An 18,177-nucleotide genomic window follows, 5' to 3' on the forward strand; every position below is an offset into this window, starting at 1 on the left:
GATCAATGAAAAAGAACGATTGTTTTGAAATTAAGTTGTTACTTTAATATTTAAACATTAATCATATGGACAAGGGATATTTATTCCTTTTTATTTTTTATTTTTAATGAAATGTTATTATTTTCACAACTTTGATAACGCACAACGAACATCTTTATCAGGCACGGAAAGCTAGTTGTTACAGTTATAGTAAACTGACATTTTAACGTCCCTGTGCTTGTGTTTTTACTATTTTTCTCTATTATATGATGATTTCTTTGTTTACTTCTTTCCATCTGTTCGTTTCTTTATAGCCGGTAAGTCTTCATCATAATTAACTTTTGTAGAACCGTGTCATAATCTATTCCAACGAGGGCAATCAATTCCTGTAATTTCTTTATGTTCATGAAAACTAGTTGTTTCTCTTATAATAATGATATCAGTGAGTCAAGTGTAGACCCACAAACAGAGGAAAGCTAATGAAAACTAACTATTTCATATATCATCATATCATAAATCCCTGTTCAAAGAAACCATCAGCCAGGAGAATTAATTCATATTAATTCCTAATTTGATACATAATATTAATGGAAATGTTTTATTTAACACATTGTTTAATAGTTTAATTCAATAACATGTTCATCGATTATATGATGACAAGTTCAATGAAGATAGAACGGTTGTTTAGAAATGAATTTGTAACTTTAATATTTAACCATCAATGTATCAGTTAGCCAGGTTTAGAGACACAAACAGTGAAAGCTAATGATAAATAATGATTTCAAATGTCATAAACTTATATTTTATAGTCACTGTGCTTGTTGTCTTTGCTGTTTTTTACTCTATTATATGACAATTTGTTCTTTCCTTCTTTCTCTCTGTTTCTTTTCAGGGGGTAAGTATTTATCATGATTAAAGATTGCAGATACATGTTATTATATATTCCCCTTACAAAGAAGCAACCAGTGAAATCAATTCCTGTTACTTCTTTGTTATCATCATCAACAATGTCAATGACATATTAAAACTTGCACAACATTGGTAACGCACAATTTAAGACAATTAAATGTTTATCGATTATATGAATAACAAGTTCAATAAAGATAGAACAATTGTTTTGAAATTAAGTTGTTACTTTAAGATTTAAACATTAATGAAATGGACCAAAGATATAAATTCTTGTTTATTTTTCATGATTTAAGCAAATGTAACAATTTCCACAGCATTGGTAACGCACAACGAACATGTTTATCGAATACATGGATCGCAATGTCTATGAAGATAGAACGATTGTTGTTATTAATTTGTAGCTTTAACATTTAACCATTGACGATATGCGCTAGTGAGGTGAAGATCAAAAACAAGGAATAGGCTACAGAAAACTGTTTAACCTGTAGTAAACGTACATTTTAAAGACGCTGTGTTTGTCTGTTTACTAGGATCCACTAACTATATTAAAAGATGATAAGTTCTTTTCTTCTTTTCTATGTTTTTTTTTCAGCCGGTGAGTCTTTTTCATGAGTTACGTTTGTGTATACTCATGATTATCAAATCCCTGTTTAAAGAAACCATCAAACAGGAGAATTAATTCATATTAATTCCTTATTTCATACATAATATTAATGGAAATGTTTTATTTAACAACATTGTTTAATAGTTTAATTCAATAACATGTTCATCGATTATATGATGAAAAGTTCAATGAAGATAGAACGTTTGTTTGAAATGAATTTGTTACTTTAATATCTAACCATCAATGTATCAGTTAGTCAGGTTTAGAGTCACAAACACTGGAAAGCTAATGATAACTAATGACTTCAAATGTCATAAACTTACATTTTATAGTCACTGTGCTTGTGTCTTTGCTGTTTTTTTCTCTATTATATGACGATATGTTCTTTCCTTCTTTCTATCCGTTTCTTTTCAGGTGGTAAGTATTTTTGTATAACATGTATAACAAGTATAACAAGTATAACATGATTTAAGATTGCAGATACATGTTATTACATATTCCCCTTTCAAAGAAGCAACCAGTGAAATCAATTCCTGTTACTTCTTTGTTATCATCATCAACAATGTCAATGAAATATTAAAATTTGCACAACATTGGTAACGCACAATTTAAGACAATTAAATGTTTATCGATTATATGAATAACAAGTTAAATAAAGATAGAACAATTGTTTTGAAATTAAGTTGTTACTTTAAGATTTAAACATTAATGATATGGACCAAAGATATAAATTCTTGTTTATTTTTCATGATTTAAGCAAATGTAACAATTTCCACAGCATTGGTTACGCACAACGAACATGTTTATCGAATACATGGATCGCAATGTCTATGAAGATAGAGCGATTGTTGTTATTAATTTGTAGCTTTAATATTTAACCATCAATGTATCAGTTAGCCAGGTTTAGAGACACAAACAGTGGAAAGCTAATAATAACTAATGATTTCAAATGTCATAAACTTATATTTTATAGTCACTGTGCTTGTGTCTTTGCTGTTTTTTTCTCTATTATATGACAATTTGTTCTTTCCTTTTATCTATCCGTTTCTTTTCAGGGGGTAAGTATTTAACATGATTAAAGATTGCAGATACATGTTATTGCATATTCCCCTTACAAAGAAGCAACCAGTGAAATCAATTCTTGTTACTTCTTTGTTATCATCATCAACAATGTCAATGACATATTAAAACTTGCACAACATTGGTAACGCACAATTTAAGACAATTAAATGTTTATCGATTATATGAATAACAAGTTAAATAAAGATAGAACAATTGTTTTGAAATTAAGTTGTTACTTTAAGATTTACACATTAATGATATGGACCAAAGATATAAATTCTTGTTTATTTTTCATGATTTAAGCAAATGTAACAATTTCCACAGCATTGGTAACGCACAACGAACATGTTTATCGAATACATGGATCGCAATGTCTATGAAGATAGAGCGATTGTTGTTATTAATTTGTAGCTTTAATATTTAACCATCAATGTATCAGTTAGCCAGGTTTAGAGACACAAACAGTGGAAAGCTAATAATAACTAATGATTTCAAATGTCATAAACTTATATTTTATAGTCACTGTGCTTGTGTCTTTGCTGTTTTTTTCTCTATTATATGACAATTTGTTCTTTCCTTTTATCTATCCGTTTCTTTTCAGAGGGTAAGTATTTAACATGATTAAAGATTGCAGATACATGTTATTGCATATTCCCCTTACAAAGAAGCAACCAGTGAAATCAATTCCTGTTATTTCTTTGTTATCATCATCAACAATGTCAATGACATATTAAAATTTGCACAACATTGGTAACGCACAATTTAAGACAATTAACTGTTTATCGGTTATATGAATAACAAGTTCAATAAAGATAGAACAATTGTTTAGAAATTAAGTTGTTACTTTAAGATTTAAACATTAATGGTATGGACCAAAGATATAAATTCTTGTTTATATTTAATTATTTAAGCAAATGTAACAATTTCCACAGCATCGGTAACGCACAACGAACATGTTTATCGAATACATGGATCGCAATGTCTTGATCATGATTAACAATTATATAACCGTGTAATTGTCTCATCCCAAGGTGGTAAACAATTCCTGTTAATTCTTTCTTTTGATGTACACACAATTTGAATAATTTATGATAATTAGCACAACTTTGGTAACGTACGATTTAATACAATAACGTGTTTTTCGAGTATATGAATGGCAATGTCAATGAAACTGGAACTCATTTTTAAATAAATGTGTTCAACATATATTGATCCGTTAATGATATTAGCTAGTGAAGTGATGAGCCAAAACAAAGTGAAAGCTCATGTAAAACTAGTTGTTTCTCTAATAATATACTTACACCTAAATTCGCTCTGCTTGTGTTTTGAATGTGTTTTTCCCCATCATATAACGATTGTTCTTTACTTCTATCTATTCGTTTTCATTCAGTTGGTAAGTCTTAATCATTATTAACGGTTGTAGATACAAGTCATTGCATATCCTCCTGTCAAAGAAACCACCGGAGAATCAAGTCCTGTTAATTCTTTATTTTCATACACAATTTGAATGAAATATTAAAATTTGCACAACATTGGTAACGCACAATTTAAGACAATTAAATGTTTATCGATTATATGAATAACAAGTTAAATAAAGATAGAACAATTGTTTTGAAATTAAGTTGTTACTTTAATATTTAAACATTAATGATATGGACCAAGGATATAAATTCTTGTTTATTTTTCATGATTTAAGCAAATGTAACAATTTCCACAGCATTGGTAACGCACAACGAACATGTTTATCGAATACATGGATCGCAATGTCTATGAAGATAGAGCGATTGTTGTTATTAATTTGTAGCTTTAATATTTAACCATCAATGTATCAGTTAGCCAGGTTTAGAGACACAAACAGTGGAAAGCTAATAATAACTAATGATTTCAAATGTCATAAACTTATATTTTATAGTCACTGTGCTTGTGTCTTTGCTGTTTTTTTCTCTATTATATGACGATATGTTCTTTCCTTCTTTCTATCCGTTTCTTTTCAGGTGGTAAGTATTTTTGTATAACATGTATAACAAGTATAACAAGTATAACATGATTTAAGATTGCAGATACATGTTATTACATATTCCCCTTTCAAAGAAGCAACCAGTGAAATCAATTCCTGTTACTTCTTTGTTATCATCATCAACAATGTCAATGAAATATTAAAATTTGCACAACATTGGTAACGCACAATTTAAGACAATTAAATGTTTATCGATTATATGAATAACAAGTTAAATAAAGATAGAACAATTGTTTTGAAATTAAGTTGTTACTTTAAGATTTAAACATTAATGATATGGACCAAAGATATAAATTCTTGTTTATTTTTCATGATTTAAGCAAATGTAACAATTTCCACAGCATTGGTTACGCACAACGAACATGTTTATCGAATACATGGATCGCAATGTCTATGAAGATAGAGCGATTGTTGTTATTAATTTGTAGCTTTAATATTTAACCATCAATGTATCAGTTAGCCAGGTTTAGAGACACAAACAGTGGAAAGCTAATAATAACTAATGATTTCAAATGTCATAAACTTATATTTTATAGTCACTGTGCTTGTGTCTTTGCTGTTTTTTTCTCTATTATATGACAATTTGTTCTTTCCTTTTATCTATCCGTTTCTTTTCAGGGGGTAAGTATTTAACATGATTAAAGATTGCAGATACATGTTATTGCATATTCCCCTTACAAAGAAGCAACCAGTGAAATCAATTCTTGTTACTTCTTTGTTATCATCATCAACAATGTCAATGACATATTAAAACTTGCACAACATTGGTAACGCACAATTTAAGACAATTAAATGTTTATCGATTATATGAATAACAAGTTAAATAAAGATAGAACAATTGTTTTGAAATTAAGTTGTTACTTTAAGATTTACACATTAATGATATGGACCAAAGATATAAATTCTTGTTTATTTTTCATGATTTAAGCAAATGTAACAATTTCCACAGCATTGGTAACGCACAACGAACATGTTTATCGAATACATGGATCGCAATGTCTATGAAGATAGAGCGATTGTTGTTATTAATTTGTAGCTTTAATATTTAACCATCAATGTATCAGTTAGCCAGGTTTAGAGACACAAACAGTGGAAAGCTAATAATAACTAATGATTTCAAATGTCATAAACTTATATTTTATAGTCACTGTGCTTGTGTCTTTGCTGTTTTTTTCTCTATTATATGACAATTTGTTCTTTCCTTTTATCTATCCGTTTCTTTTCAGAGGGTAAGTATTTAACATGATTAAAGATTGCAGATACATGTTATTGCATATTCCCCTTACAAAGAAGCAACCAGTGAAATCAATTCCTGTTATTTCTTTGTTATCATCATCAACAATGTCAATGACATATTAAAATTTGCACAACATTGGTAACGCACAATTTAAGACAATTAACTGTTTATCGGTTATATGAATAACAAGTTCAATAAAGATAGAACAATTGTTTAGAAATTAAGTTGTTACTTTAAGATTTAAACATTAATGGTATGGACCAAAGATATAAATTCTTGTTTATATTTAATTATTTAAGCAAATGTAACAATTTCCACAGCATCGGTAACGCACAACGAACATGTTTATCGAATACATGGATCGCAATGTCTTGATCATGATTAACAATTATATAACCGTGTAATTGTCTCATCCCAAGGTGGTAAACAATTCCTGTTAATTCTTTCTTTTGATGTACACACAATTTGAATAATTTATGATAATTAGCACAACTTTGGTAACGTACGATTTAATACAATAACGTGTTTTTCGAGTATATGAATGGCAATGTCAATGAAACTGGAACTCATTTTTAAATAAATGTGTTCAACATATATTGATCCGTTAATGATATTAGCTAGTGAAGTGATGAGCCAAAACAAAGTGAAAGCTCATGTAAAACTAGTTGTTTCTCTAATAATATACTTACACCTAAATTCGCTCTGCTTGTGTTTTGAATGTGTTTTTCCCCATCATATAACGATTGTTCTTTACTTCTATCTATTCGTTTTCATTCAGTTGGTAAGTCTTAATCATTATTAACGGTTGTAGATACAAGTCATTGCATATCCTCCTGTCAAAGAAACCACCGGAGAATCAAGTCCTGTTAATTCTTTATTTTCATACACAATTTGAATGAAATATTAAAATTTGCACAACATTGGTAACGCACAATTTAAGACAATTAAATGTTTATCGATTATATGAATAACAAGTTAAATAAAGATAGAACAATTGTTTTGAAATTAAGTTGTTACTTTAATATTTAAACATTAATGATATGGACCAAGGATATAAATTCTTGTTTATTTTTCATGATTTAAGCAAATGTAACAATTTCCACAGCATTGGTAACGCACAACGAACATGTTTATCGAATACATGGATCGCAATGTCTATGAAGATAGAGCGATTGTTGTTATTAATTTGTAGCTTTAATATTTAACCATCAATGTATCAGTTAGCCAGGTTTAGAGACACAAACAGTGGAAAGCTAATAATAACTAATGATTTCAAATGTCATAAACTTATATTTTATAGTCACTGTGCTTGTGTCTTTGCTGTTTTTTCTCTATTATATGACAATTTGTTCTTTCCTTTTATCTATCCGTTTCTTTTCAGGGGGTAAGTATTTAACATGATTAAAGATTGCAGATACATGTTATTGCATATTCCCCTTACAAAGAAGCAACCAGTGAAATCAATTCTTGTTACTTCTTTGTTATCATCATCAACAATGTCAATGACATATTAAAACTTGCACAACATTGGTAACGCACAATTTAAGACAATTAAATGTTTATCGATTATATGAATAACAAGTTAAATAAAGATAGAACAATTGTTTTGAAATTAAGTTGTTACTTTAAGATTTACACATTAATGATATGGACCAAAGATATAAATTCTTGTTTATTTTTCATGATTTAAGCAAATGTAACAATTTCCACAGCATTGGTAACGCACAACGAACATGTTTATCGAATACATGGATCGCAATGTCTATGAAGATAGAGCGATTGTTGTTATTAATTTGTAGCTTTAATATTTAACCATCAATGTATCAGTTAGCCAGGTTTAGAGACACAAACAGTGGAAAGCTAATAATAACTAATGATTTCAAATGTCATAAACTTATATTTTATAGTCACTGTGCTTGTGTCTTTGCTGTTTTTTTCTCTATTATATGACAATTTGTTCTTTCCTTTTATCTATCCGTTTCTTTTCAGAGGGTAAGTATTTAACATGATTAAAGATTGCAGATACATGTTATTGCATATTCCCCTTACAAAGAAGCAACCAGTGAAATCAATTCCTGTTATTTCTTTGTTATCATCATCAACAATGTCAATGACATATTAAAATTTGCACAACATTGGTAACGCACAATTTAAGACAATTAACTGTTTATCGGTTATATGAATAACAAGTTCAATAAAGATAGAACAATTGTTTAGAAATTAAGTTGTTACTTTAAGATTTAAACATTAATGGTATGGACCAAAGATATAAATTCTTGTTTATATTTAATTATTTAAGCAAATGTAACAATTTCCACAGCATCGGTAACGCACAACGAACATGTTTATCGAATACATGGATCGCAATGTCTTGATCATGATTAACAATTATATAACCGTGTAATTGTCTCATCCCAAGGTGGTAAACAATTCCTGTTAATTCTTTCTTTTGATGTACACACAATTTGAATAATTTATGATAATTAGCACAACTTTGGTAACGTACGATTTAATACAATAACGTGTTTTTCGAGTATATGAATGGCAATGTCAATGAAACTGGAACTCATTTTTAAATAAATGTGTTCAACATATATTGATCCGTTAATGATATTAGCTAGTGAAGTGATGAGCCAAAACAAAGTGAAAGCTCATGTAAAACTAGTTGTTTCTCTAATAATATACTTACACCTAAATTCGCTCTGCTTGTGTTTTGAATGTGTTTTTCCCCATCATATAACGATTGTTCTTTACTTCTATCTATTCGTTTTCATTCAGTTGGTAAGTCTTAATCATTATTAACGGTTGTAGATACAAGTCATTGCATATCCTCCTGTCAAAGAAACCACCGGAGAATCAAGTCCTGTTAATTCTTTATTTTCATACACAATTTGAATGAAATATTAAAATTTGCACAACATTTGTAACGCACAATTTAAGACAATTAAATGTTTATCGATTATATGAATAACAAGTTAAATAAAGATAGAACAATTGTTTTGAAATTAAGTTGTTACTTTAATATTTAAACATTAATGATATGGACCAAGGATATAAATTCTTGTTTATTTTTCATGATTTAAGCAAATGTAACAATTTCCACAGCATTGGTAACGCACAACGAACATGTTTATCGAATACATGGATCGCAATGTCTATGAAGATAGAACGATTGTTGTTATTAATTTGTAACTTTAATATTTAACAATCAATGTATCAGTTAGCCAGGTTTAGAGACACAAACAGTGGAAAGCTAATGATAACTAATGATTTCAAATGTCATAAACTTATATTTTATAGTCACTGTGCTTGTGTCTTTGCTTTTTTTCTCTATTATATGACAATTTGTTCTTTTCTTCTATCTATCCGTTTCTTTTCAGGAGGTAAGTCTTTATCATGATTAAAGATTGCAGCTTATGTTGAGAGCCAAAAGCTTATGTTGAGAGCCAAAACCTTCGGAAAAGCTAGTTGTTCTATTTGTAACTCTAATAAAGTGGTGGTGGGAGGGGGGGTAGTGTTATAGGTCATATATTAAGGTTATCTATGTTTTGGGTGTGTGTGTGGGGCGGGGGGGTAGTACTTTGATAGGTATTAAGGTTATCTATTTTCTTCGATGGGAGTACTCTATTCTATTAAGCCAAAAAAAGTTTCTTAGTTTACTTCCTTTCACATTTTTTACTTATTTACAGTTATATTGTCTTATTCATCTTGTTATACTATGTGATGGAACAAATCAATAATTTAAAAAAAAAAATTGTTTAACCATCAATGATATCAGTTAGTCAAGTGTAGAGCCACAAACAGAGGAAAGCTAATGAAAACTACTGATTTCACATTGCACAGATTCACATTTTATAGTCACTGTGCTTGTGTCTTTGCTGTTTATGCTCATGTTTATTTTTCATTATTTAAGGAAATGTAACAATTTCCACAGCATTGGTAATCTTCAAGTTCAATGAAGATAGAACGGTTGTTTTGAAATGAATTTGTAACTTTAATATTTAACCATCAATGTATCATTTAGCCAGGTTTAGAGACACAAACAGTGGAAAGCTAATGATAACTAATGATTTCAAATGTCATAAACTTATATTTTATAGTCACTGTGCTTGTGCCTTTGCTGTGTTTTTTCTCTATTATATGACAATTTGTTCTTTCCTGCTATCTATCCGTTTCTTTTCAGGCGGTAAGTATTTATCATGATTAAAGATTGCAGATACATATTATTACATATTACCCTTTCAAAGAAGCAACCAGTGAAATCAATTCGTGTTACTTCTTTGTTATCATCATCAACAATGTCAATGAAATATTAAAATTTTCACAACATTGGTAACGCACAATTTAAGACAATTAAATGTTTATCGATTATATGAATAACAAGTTCAATAAAGATAGAACAATTGTTTTGAAATTAAGTTGTTACTTTAATATTTAAACATTAATGGTATGGACCAAAGATATAAATTCTTGTTTATTTTTCATTATTTAGGCAAATGTAACAATTTCCACAGCATTGGTAATGCACAACGAACATGTTTATCGAATACATGGATCGCAATGTCTATGAAGATAGAACGATTGTTGTTATTAATTTGTAGCTTTAACATTTAACCATTGACGATATGCGCTAGTGAGGTGAAGATCAAAAACAAGGAATAGGCTACAGAAAACTGTTTAACCTGTAGTAAACATACATTTTAAAGACGCTGTGTTTGTCTGTTTACTAGGAGCCACTAACTATATTAAAAGATGATAAGTTCTTTTCTTCTCTCTATGTTTTTTTTTCAGCCGGTGAGTCATTTTCATGAGTTACATTTGTGTATACTCATGATTATCAAATCCCTGTTCAAAGAAACCATCAAACAGGAGAATTAAATCCTTATTTCATACATAATATTAATGGAAATGTTTTATTTAACAACATTGTTTAATAGTCTAATTCAATAACATGTTCATCGATTATATGATGACAAGTTCAATGAAGATAGAACGGTTGTTTTGAAATGAATTTGTTACTTTAATATTTAACCATCAATGTATCAGTTAGCCAGGTTTAGAGACACAAACAGTGGAAAGCTAATGATAACTAATGATTTCAAATGTCATAAACTTATATTTTATAGTCACTGTGCTTGTGTCTTTGCTTTTTTTCTCTATTATATGACAATTTGTTCTTTTCTTTTATCTATCCGTTTCTTTTCAGGTGGTAAGTCTTTAACATGATTAAAAGCTTGCAGATACATGTTATTACATATTCCCCTTACAAAGAAACAACCAGTGAAATCAATTCCTGTTACTTCTTTGTTATCATCATCAACAATGTCAATGAAATATTAAAACTTGCACAACATTGGTAACGCACAATTTAAGACAATTAAATGTTTATCGATTATATGAATAACAAGTTCAATAAAGATAGAACAATTGTTTTGAAATTAAGTTGTTACTTTAATATTTAAACATTAATGGTATGGACCAAAGATATAAATTCTTGTTTATTTTTCATTATTTAGGCAAATGTAACAATTTCCACAGCATTGGTAATGCACAACGAACATGTTTATCGAATACATGGATCGCAATGTCTATGAAGATAGAACGATTGTTGTTATTAATTTGTAGCTTTAACATTTAACCATTGACGATATGCGCTAGTGAGGTGAAGATCAAAAACAAGGAATAGGCTACAGAAAACTGTTTAACCTGTAGTAAACATACATTTTAAAGACGCTGTGTTTGTCTGTTTACTAGGAGCCACTAACTATATTAAAAGATGATAAGTTCTTTTCTTCTCTCTATGTTTTTTTTTCAGCCGGTGAGTCATTTTCATGAGTTACATTTGTGTATACTCATGATTATCAAATCCCTGTTCAAAGAAACCATCAAACAGGAGAATTAAATCCTTATTTCATACATAATATTAATGGAAATGTTTTATTTAACAACATTGTTTAATAGTCTAATTCAATAACATGTTCATCGATTATATGATGACAAGTTCAATGAAGATAGAACGGTTGTTTTGAAATGAATTTGTTACTTTAATATTTAACCATCAATGTATCAGTTAGCCAGGTTTAGAGACACAAACAGTGGAAAGCTAATGATAACTAATGATTTCAAATGTCATAAACTTATATTTTATAGTCACTGTGCTTGTGTCTTTGCTTTTTTTCTCTATTATATGACAATTTGTTCTTTTCTTTTATCTATCCGTTTCTTTTCAGGTGGTAAGTCTTTAACATGATTAAAAGCTTGCAGATACATGTTATTACATATTCCCCTTACAAAGAAACAACCAGTGAAATCAATTCCTGTTACTTCTTTGTTATCATCATCAACAATGTCAATGACATATTAAAACTTGCACAACATTGGTAACGCACAATTTAAGACAATTAAATGTTTATCGATTATATGAATAACAAGTTAAATAAAGATAGAACAATTGTTTTGAAATTAAGTTGTTACTTTAATATTTAAACATTAATGATATGGACCAAGGATATAAATTCTTGTTTAATTTTCATTATTTAAGCAAATGTAACAATTTCCACAGCATTGGTAACGCACAACGAACATGTTTATCGAATACATGGATCGCAATGTCTATGAAAATAGAACGATTGTTGTTATTAATTTGTAACTTTAATATTTAACAATCAATGTATCAGTTAGCCAGGTTTAGAGACACAAACAGTGGAAAGCTAATGATAACTAATGATTTCAAATGTCATAAACTTATATTTTATAGTCACTGTGCTTGTGTCTTTGCTTTTTTTCTCTATTATATGACAATTTGTTCTTTTCTTCTATCTATCCGTTTCTTTTCAGGAGGTAAGTCTTTATCATGATTAAAGATTGCAGGTACATGTTCTTACATATTCCCCTTTCAAAAGAAGCCACCAGAGAAATATATTCCTGTTAATTTTCTATTTTCATCATCAACATTGTCAATGATAAATAATAATTTGAACAACATTGGTAACGCACGATTTGAGACAATAACATGTGTAGCGAGTATATGAATGACGAGTTCAATGAATATACAACGATATGTTGTGAGCAATAAGGTTAAGACCTAAAGCAGGGAAAAGTTTCGGAAAACTAGTTGTTACAGTTATAGTAAAGTGACATTTTATTGTTACTGTGCTTGTGTTTTTACTGTTTTTCTCTAGTATATGATGTTTTTTTTACTTCTTTCCATCTGTTCGTTTCTTTACAGCCGGTAAGTCTTCATCATTATTAATATTTGTAGAACCGTGTCATTATCTGTTCCAAGGAGGTCAATCAATTCCTGTAAATTCTTTATTTTCATGTTTACACAATTTGAATGAAATATTATCATTTGCACAACAATGGTAACGCACGATTTAATACAATAACAAGTTTATCGATGATATGAATGACAAGTTCAGCAAAGATAGAACAATTGCTTGGAAACTAAGCTGTTACTTTAATTTTTAAACATTAATGATATGGACCAGGGATATGAATTCTTGTTCTTTTTTCATTATTTAAGGAAATGTTACAATTTGGACAACATTGGTAACGCACAACGAACATGCTCATCGAAAACATGGATCGCAGTGTCTATGAAGATAGAAAGATTGTTGTTATTAATTTGCAGCTTAAACATTTAACAATTGACGATATGAGCTAGTGAGGTGAAGATGAAAATCAGGGAATTTGCTACAAAAAAGTACATTTTTTACTTATAATAAACGTACATTTTAAAGACGCTGAGTTTGACTTTTTACTAGGATCCATTAACTATATTAAAAGATGATAAGTTCTTTTCTTCTTTCTATGTAATTTTGTTTCAGAAGGTAAGTCTTTTTCATGAGTTACCCCTATGTATACTGATTAATTTCAAATCCCTCTTCAAAGAAACCATCAACCAGGAGAATTAATTCATAATAAATCATTATTTCATACATAATATTAATTGAAGTGTTTTATTTAACAACATTGTTTAATAGTTTAATTCAATAACATGTTCATCGATTATATGATGACAAGTTCAATGAAAATAGAACGTTTGTTTTGAAATGAATTTGTAACTTTAATATTTAACTATCAATGTATCAGTTAGCCAGGTTTAGAGACACAAACAGTGGAAAGCTAATGATAACTAATGATTTCAAATGTCATAAACATATGTTTTATAGTCACTGTGCTTGTGTCTTTGCTTTTTTTCTCTATTATATGACAATTTGTTCTTTTCTTCTATCTATCCGTTTCTTTTCAGGAGGTAAGTATTTATCATGATTAAAGATTGCAGGTACATGTTATTACATATTCCCCTTTCAAAAGAAGCCACCAGAGAAATAAATTCCTGTTAATTTTCTATTTTCATCATCAACATTGTCAATGATAAATAATAATTTGCACAACATTGGTAACGCACGATTTAAGACAATAACATGTGTATCGAGTATATGAATGACGAGTTCAATCAATATACAACGATATGTTGTAAGCAATAAGGTTAAGACCCAATGCAGGGAAAAGTTTCGGAAAACTAGTTGTTACAGTTATAGTAAAGTGACATTTTAATGTCACTGTGCTTGTGTTTTTACTGTTTTTCTCTAGTATATGATGTTTTTTTGTACTTCTTTCCATCTGTTCGTTTCTTTACAGCGGGTAAGTCTTCATCATTATTAATATTTGTAGAACCGTGTCATTATCTGTTCCAACGAGGTCAATCAATTCCTGTAAATTCTTTATTTTCATGTTTACACAATTTGAATGAAATATTATCATTTGCACAACAATGGTAACGCACGATTTAATACAATAACAAGTTTATCGATGATATGAATAACAAGTTCAGTAAAGATAGAACAATTGTTTGGAAACTAAGTTGTTACTTTATTATTTAAACATTAATGATATGGACCAGGGATATGAATTCTTGTTCTTTTTTCATTATTTAAGCAAATATTACAATTTTGACAGCATTGGTAACGCACAACGCACATGTTCATCGAAAACATAGATCGCAAGGTCTATGAAGATAGAAAGATTGTTGTTAATAATTTGCAGCTTAAACATTTAACAATTGACGATATGAGCTAGTGAGGTGAAGATGAAAATCAGGGTATTTGCTACAAAAAAGTACATTTTTTACTTATTATAAACGTACATTTTAAAGACGCTGAGTTTGACTTTTCACTTGGATCCATTAATTATATTAAAAGTTCTTTTCTTCTTTGTATGTAATTTTGTTTCAGAAGGTAAGTCTTCTTCATGAGTTACCTTGGTGTATACTTATTAATTCCGAATCCCTGTTCAAAGAAACCATCAAACAGGAGAATTAATTCATATTAATTCCTTATTTCAAACATAATATTAATGGAAATGTTTTATTTAACGACATTGTTTAATAGTTTAATTCAATAACATGTTCATCGATTATATGATGACAAGTTCAATGAAGATAGAACGGTTGTTTTGAAATGAATTTGTAACTTTAATATTTAACCAACAATGTATCAGTTAGTCAGGTCTAGAGACAGAAACAGTGGAAAGCTAATGATAACTAATGATTTCAAATGTCATAAACTTATATTGTATAGTCACTGTGCTTGTGTCTTTGCTTTTTTGTGTTCTCTATTATATGACAATTTGTTCTTTCCTTCTTTCTATCCGTTTCTTTTCAGGTGGTAAGTATTTATCATGATTAAAGATTACAGATACATGTTATTACATATTCCCCTTTCAAAGAAGCAACCAGTGAAATAAATTCTTGTTACTTCTTTGTTATCATCATCAACAATGTCAATGAAATATTAAAATTTGCACAACATTGGTAACGCACAACGAACATGTTTATCGAATACGTGGATCGCAATGTCTATGAAGATAGAACGATTGTTGTTATTAATTTGTAGCTTTAACATTTAACCATTGACGATATGCGCTAGTGAGGTGAAGATCAAAAACAAGGAATAGGCTACAGAAAACTGTTTTACTTGTAGTAAACGTACATTTTAAAAACGCTGTGTTTGTCTGTTTACTAGGATCCATTTCTCTATTAAAAGATGATAACTTCTTTTCTTCTTTCTATGTTTCTTTACAGCCGGTAAGTCTTCATCATTATTAATATTTGTAGAACCGTGTCATTATCTGTTCCAACGAGGTCAATCAATTCCTGTAAATTCTTTATTTTCATGTTTACACAATTTGAATGAAATATTATCATTTGCACAACAATGGTAACGCACGATTTAATACAATAACAAGTTTATCGATGATATGAATGACAAGTTCAGCAAAGATAGAACAATTGCTTGGAAACTAAGCTGTTACTTTAATATTTAAACATTAATGATATGGACCAGGGATATGAATTCTTGTTCTTTTTTCATTATTTAAGGAAATGTTACAATTTTGACAACATTGGTAACGCACAACGAACATGCTCATCGAAAACATGGATCGCAATGTCTATGAAGATAGAAAAATTGTTGTTATTAATTTGCAGCTTAAACATTTAACAATTGACGATATGAGCTAGTGAGGTGAAGATGAAAATCAGGGAATTTGCTACAAAAAAGTACATTTTTTACTTATAATAAACGTACATTTTAAAGACGCTGAGTTTGACTTTTCACTAGGATCCATTAACTATATTAAAAGTTCTTTTCTTCTTTGTATGTAATTTTGTTTCAGAAGGTAAGTCTTCTTCATGAGTTACCTTTGTGTATACTTATTAATTTCAAATCCCTGTTCAAAGAAACCATCAACCAGGAGAATTAAGTCATATTAATTCCTTATTTCAAACATAATATTAATGGAAATGTTTTATTTAACGACATTGTTTAATAGTTTAATTCAATAACATGTTCATCGATTATATGATGACAAGTTCAATTAAGATAGAACGTTTGTTTTGAAATGAATTTGTTACTTTAATATTTAACCATCAATGTATCAGTTAGTCAGGTCTAGAGACAGAAACAGTGGAAAGCTAATGATAACTAATGATTTCAAATGTCAAAAACTTATATTGTATAGTCACTGTGCTTGTGATTTTGCTTTTTTGTGTTCTCTATTATAAGACAATTTGTTCTTTCCTTCTTTCTATCCGTTTCTTTTCAGGGGGTAAGTATTTATCATGATTAAAGATTACAGATACATGTTATTACATATTCCCCTTTCAAAGAAGCAACCAGTGAAATCAATTCTTGTTACTTCTTTGTTATCATCATCAACAATGTCAATGAAATATTTAAATTTGCACAACATTGGTAACGCACAATTTAAGACAATTAAATGTTTATCGATTATATGAATAACAAATTAAATAAAGATAGAACAATTGTTTTGAAATTAAGTTGTTACTTTAATATTTAAACATTAATGATATGGACCAAGGATATAAATTCTTGTTTATTTTTCATTATTTAAGCAAATGTAACAATTTCCACAGCATTGGTAACGCACAACGAACATGTTTATCAAATACATGGATCGCAATGTCTATGAAGATAGAACGATTGTTGTTATTAATTTGTAGCTTTAACATTTAACCATTGACGATATGCGCTAGTGAGGTGAAGATCAAAAACAAGGAATAGGCTACAGAAAACTGTTTTACTTGTAGTAAACGTACATTTTAAAAACGCTGTGTTTGTCTGTTTACTAGGATCCATTTCTCTATTAAAAGATGATAACTTCTTTTCTTCTTTCTATGTTTCTTTACAGCCGGTAAGTCTTCATCATTATTAATATTTGTAGAACCGTGTCATTATCTGTTCCAACGAGGTCAATCAATTCCTGTAAATTCTTTATTTTCATGTTTACACAATTTGAATGAAATATTATCATTTGCACAACAATGGTAACGCACGATTTAATACAATAACAAGTTTATCGATGATATGAATGACAAGTTCAGCAAAGATAGAACAATTGCTTGGAAACTAAGCTGTTACTTTAATATTAAAACATTAATGATATGGACCAGGGATATGAATTCTTGTTCTTTTTTCATTATTTAAGGAAATGTTACAATTTTGACAACATTGGTAACGCACAACGAACATGCTCATCGAAAACATGGATCGCAATGTCTATGAAGATAGAAAGATTGTTGTTATTAATTTGCAGCTTAAACATTTAACAATTGACGATATGAGCTAGTGAGGTGAAGATGAAAATCAGGGAATTTGCTACAAAAAAGTACATTTTTTACTTATAATAAACGTACATTTTAAAGACGCTGAGTTTGACTTTTTACTAGGATCCATTAACTATATTAAAAGTTCTTTTCTTCTTTGTATGTAATTTTGTTTCAGAAGGTAAGTCTTCTTCATGAGTTACCTTTGTGTATACTGATTAATTTCAAACCCCTGTTCA

The sequence above is a fragment of the Apostichopus japonicus genome, chromosome 16, assembly GCF_037975245.1.
Source record: "Apostichopus japonicus isolate 1M-3 chromosome 16, ASM3797524v1, whole genome shotgun sequence".
In the NCBI taxonomy this organism is placed as follows: Eukaryota; Metazoa; Echinodermata; class Holothuroidea; order Aspidochirotida; family Stichopodidae; genus Apostichopus; species Apostichopus japonicus.